We start from the raw sequence: 5727 nt of genomic DNA, 5'->3' as shown, positions 1-5727 counted from the left end.
GTTTTAAATATGGTATGCTGTGGAGTTTTTCTCTTCTTGCCTTGTCTATTTTGTGTTGTATGTGCTTTGTGTATATGTATGTGTGTGTCTTTCTTCACTTGGTGACATTTTCTTCTATGAACTTATCAAAGGTTTATTCTATGCAAATGACTTCAGATTCTTTTTCTTCATGTATGACTGTGATGTGAACGGTTTTTTGGGTTATTTTTGGCCATGGTGTCCCAGATTTCATGTGTTTATTTAATGTGTTCCTTTAAAATTTTCATATTTCTCTCTTACTTGGTGTAAATCCTCTATTTTATCTTCAAGACATGATAGTTCTTCTGCTTTATTCATTCTATTAGTAACACCTTCTTTTGAGCGTTCAAGTTGACTTCTTGGGTTTTTCAATTCCATCTTCATTTCAGCTTGAGTGCTCTTCAGTGTTTCTCTCTTCTGATTGAATTGTATTCTTATGCCTTGGGTTGCCTTGGTCATTTCCATTAGCCTCGGTTTCTTTGGGTGGGGGTATGATTTATTTATTATTTTTTGGCATCACTCTGATATTCATTATCCATTGTCTCTTTCATCCTAAGTTCATTGAGCTGTTTCTTTGTGTCTTATTTAAACTCCTTGAAATCTTTGATGAAGCTTATGATAGTTCTTTTAAATTGGATGTCCTGGAGTTAATCTAGTTAATTATTACCAGCAAACATTTTTATAAGACTTTAGGTTTTTAGAGATAAGATATTGGCTTGATCTTTCATATTGTTGGTATTTTTGTGATGCTTTCTTTGCTTGCAGATTTCCCTTGTTTGTTCTGAGTTTGTTCTGAAAAAAAGATGTGGTGGATGGTTGGGATGAGATGTTGGAAATGGTTTTGGTGGAATGAAATCAGCTGGATAAAGGGGACTGGCCTGGTATACAGGATGTTTTTCCTTTCCCAAGCCAGAAGAGTGGGGCTAGATAGATCTCAGTGGAAAAGATGAATGTGACATGGAAGAGGTCAGTGGTTTGGGCAATAAATAAGAAGGATCCTGAGCCAGTCATAGAATTCCTTTGCAGCAAAGGCTAGCACACTGATGTGGAACCAGGCTAAATCTGGGGATTTCGGGAGAAGTGGGGATAGGGATGTCATAATCTGTTACCACCAGGACAGACCCAGCAGTTGGATGTGGGAAGTCTGGGTGACTGAAGTCTAGTGACTGATGGAAGCAGATGCAGAGATCCATGGCAGGAAATTATCAAAATGAGAGCTGAAATCAATAAAATAGAAACAAAGAGAACCATACAAAAAATTAATGAAACAAAGAGTTGGTTCTTTGAGAAAATCAACAAGATAGACAAGTCCTTATCCAAACTAACCAAAAGACAGAGAGAGAGAGAATCCAAATCAACAAAATCAGAAATGAAAAGGGGGACATAACAACAGACATTGAGGAAATCCAGAGAATTATCAAGTCATATTTCAAAAACCTCTACTCCACAAAACTGGAAAACCTAAGAGAAATGGACAATTTTCTGCATAGGTTTTTTTAATAAGACCTTTTAAGATTTGTGCTACAAAGGAATTTATGAGTTTGACCTGATTATTCTAGTTTAAACAATAGAGAGCAGGGATACTGCTTGGTTATTTGGTCTCTGTGACTGGTTTAGCATGGGCCATACTGCTCATGCTCTATGAATGGTGGATGCTATACACAGGAGGATGAGGCTTCCTGATTTGTACTTGGAAATAGAACACACAGTGTGTCCACATAATCTCTGGTTGTCATGGGTCCTTTCAAATCTTTACCTTCACATCTAGCTGTGGATCTTCTGATACATTCTGCTGACATCACCTCTAAAAGTGTTCAAACAAATAACTCATTGATACTGTCCTGGGACTAATCGGCCCAACATTGCTTTCTCCCATAGGCCTCAATACCCAGGGATATGAGTTGATGTCATAGGACCTGAGGCTGAGATGTCCCCAGATATATTTTCCAACCTGTGTTTTTACCTCTGCTGTGGACCTAAACTGCAGAGCCCCAGGTCAGAGAGTGCTGGACATTCCTCCAGGATAGTGGAGCCATCTGGAGAACAAAGTATCTCATCCACATAAGTGACCTCTCCAGTGGGCGGCAGACATAAAAGCAAATGTATACACATGATTATCCATTTGTAAAACTGATCTGCATCCACAGTACACACTACCAGCTTAGAGATTTTGAGGCAGGGCCTGATGCTCACCCTGAGCTTCTTCTTCTTCTGGCTCCTGAACATCCCCCTCCTTGTGTCCAGTTTCACTCATCCCAAGTGCTTTTGGAGAATGAAGCAGAATGAAAACAAGCATGGAGATGTGGTGACAGGTGGTGTCTTTTTTCTTGCTGCAGTGCAGAGCCCGATGAAGAAAGAGTATTTCAGCTTTTTTCTGGAAACATCGTAAGTGGGTTTGCATTTTTCATGTAAATGTCATGATATATAATACATGATAGGTGTATAAATGGGCAGAGCAACACTGTGAGCATCTCTCCTTTTTTCCCAACCTTATCACCAATAAGCAACCCAAAACACTTTTTGGTTTTTAATAATCACTGTTTTCCCACTATCAAACAGTGAGACTTTTTAATTTTTCTTCCAATTATCCTCCAATTTCAAAGCTGAAAGCCAAATGAAAACAGCATTCTTTACTTTGTTCTATGATAGGCAGCCTTCCCTTTCACAGGTGCCACAGTGAGGTGTACAGTGGTGTCCTAAGACAAGAAACTCCAGACTACTACAATGAGTTCAGTAGTCACAAGGTGCATTCAAGCCTCTTCCAGAGTCTGCTAATATCACATTTATCTGTGTGTGATTCTAGTGCAGATGCAGGGTCACTAATGTTTGCGCCACTCCTCACTGGGGAGAGTATCTATGTAGCCATTTAGTTCAGTTTTCAGATACTCTGCATGTGATCACTCCACACCTCTGAAGCTGTGATGAGAAGGATGTATGAGATCTGTCTACTGTCAGGTACTTGGGTGTGTCCTTTGTCCTTCATCAATTGAACACATGCACAGTCATAGGCTTTTAGGGATTACAAAGGCCAGATCTAGCTCTATCTTCAAAGTCAGAAAGGAATGTCTGCACTTAAAATGGTGTGTTTTCATCCTGAAAAACCTAGGATATCATTTACAGTTTTGATTGCTAACTCCCCTTCTCACATGCTAGACTGGCAGGAGCTGCCTGTGGTAGCTGTCAACATTTGAGAATTGGGGTGGAGAGGCTGCACACTGGATCATCTCTGCTACTGAATTAGATATATGTATCAGCTGTTTTTTAAGGTTTTTTTTTTTTATTCTCTGATACTTACATTACATTTACTTCTGTATCTCTTTTAGTAATTTTATTAAGCATAGCTGCATATTTTACCAATGTGGACACTACATACATTTTATCCTGAGAATTGCTAGCAGTTGCTTCTCAAACACATCACCTTGGACCACTAGATCATTCCATTAGCTCATGTAATCACTGTTTCTCTTTTTTTTCTTTTATTTATTTAGTAATTTTTAATTCACTTTACATATGAAACACAGATCCCCATTTGATCCCTCCTCTTCTTCCCCTGCAACCTCTTCTCCCTGACCTACCCCATCCCCTCCTCCAAAAGGGTAAGACCTCTCACAAAATGTCCGGAAAGCCTGGTACATTCAGTTGAGGCAGAACCAAGCCCCTCTCCACTGCTTCAAGGGTGAGCAAGATGTTTGACCATAGGTAATGGGATCAAGAATGTCAGATCATGCACCAGGGATAGATCTTGATCCCACTGCCAGGGGCTCCTCAAATAGACTAAGCTATACAACTGTCTGTCATATGCAGAAGGCCTAGTCTGGTCCCACAGCTGTTGGTCTAAAGTTCATGAGTTCCTATGAGCTTGAATCAGTTGTTTCTGTAGATCTCCTCATCATGATTTGAGCCCCCTTGCTCATACAATCCCTCTTCCCTCTCTTTGACTGGGCTCCTGGAACCTGGCCTACTGCTTGGCTATGGATCTCTGCATCTGCTTCCCTCAGTTACTGGATGAAGGTTTTATGATGACAGGGTATTCACCAATCTGTTAATCATTGTTTTTTAAAGTTGCATGTGGGAAAAATTTTATTTCTTAGTTGAACAGTTCTAATCCATTGATATAAAAACTTGTTTATGCCAGCATGTGCTGGGTTTGTTGTTATTCACTATAATCAGGTATGTTTACCTGCCAAACATTATTCTTTTTGCTCAGAACACATTGCCCATCCAGCATATTTTGTTTATTGTATGAATTTCAACACTTTTTTCTCTTTATACAAAGAGTGGCATTATATGTCTGTAGGAGTCAATACTAAGTCTGTGGATTCGTTTTTGAAAGTAGTCATTTTCACAATAGTGAATATTCCAATATAGATGCATGAAAGATTTCCTTATATTCTAATGATGTATTCAACTTCTTTATTTTAAAGATTTTTTTAAAGTTTTTTTTTTATTTATTTATTATGTATAAAGCATGTATGACCAGAAGAGGGCACCAGACCTTATTACAGATGGTTGTGAGCCACCATGTGGTTGCTGGGAATTGAACTCAGGACCTCTGGAAGAGCAGTCAGTGCTCTTAACCTCTAAGCCATTCCTCCAGCCCTATTTTAAAGTTTTTTATTGTTGATGTCCTTCAAGTTTTTATTAAGTTTATTCCACCATATTTCTGAGGCAATTGTGAATAGAGATTTCTTTTTTAAATAATTTATTTATTTTTATTTTATGTACATTCATATTTTGCTTGCATATATGTCTGTGTAAGGGTGTAATACCTCCTGGAACAAGAGGTAAAAACAGTTGTGAGCTGCCATGTGGGTGCTTGGAATTAAAAACATGTCCTCTGGAAGAGCAGCCAGTGCCCTTGATCTCTGAGTCATCTCTCCAGCCCCTAATAAGGTTTTCTTTCTTAGCAAAGCATTCTTTGTACACAGGGAAGCAAGTGTGTTTTGTGTTAATTTTGCATTCTGCCATTTTGATGTAAGCATTTTCTGTGGAATGTTTAGGATTTCAATATGGAAGCATTTTGTTGGTTTCTTTTCTATTCTTTATTATTTGGGTGACCTGCCACCTAGCTTCCAAATAAATATGCTGAGTTGCTATGGGATGTCATTCTGTATGTTGTGAATATGTATTGCTCTGATTGGTTAATAAATAAAATTATGATTGGCCAGTAACCAGGCAGGAAGTATAGGTGGGATGAACAGATGAGAAGTCTGGGAAGAGGAAGGCTGAGTCAGGAATTGCCAGCCAGACATGGAGGAAGCAACTGAGAAAAGGTTCCAAGCCATGTGGCTAAACATAAATAAGAATTATAGGTTAATTCAAGTGTAAGAGCTAGTCAGTAATAAGCCTGAGCTAATGGCCATACAGTTTATAAGTAATATAAGCCTCTGTGTATTTACTTGGGTCTGAGCAGCTGCAAAACTATGTGGGACACAGGAAAACTTCAGCTATGCAGAGTCTTATTCTTACTTATGAATGGCCAGCCTTAGCTTGGCTTCTTTCTATCCAGCTTTTAGTAACTTAAAATACCTCGTCTATCTTTTGCCTCTGGGCTTTTGTTCTTCTATATTCTGCATTTCTTTCTTTACTTCTTATTTTATGGCTTGCTGCATAGCTGGGTGGATGGCTCATTGAGTCCTCGTTTCCTCCTTTTCTTGCTTCTCATATTTTTCTTCCCACATTTCTCTTCCTTTTTAGTCTCTCTGTCTG

This window comes from Peromyscus leucopus, chromosome 1 (genome assembly GCF_004664715.2).
Source record: "Peromyscus leucopus breed LL Stock chromosome 1, UCI_PerLeu_2.1, whole genome shotgun sequence".
NCBI lineage: Eukaryota > Metazoa > Chordata > Mammalia > Rodentia > Cricetidae > Peromyscus > Peromyscus leucopus.
This window is presented reverse-complemented; position numbering follows the sequence as displayed.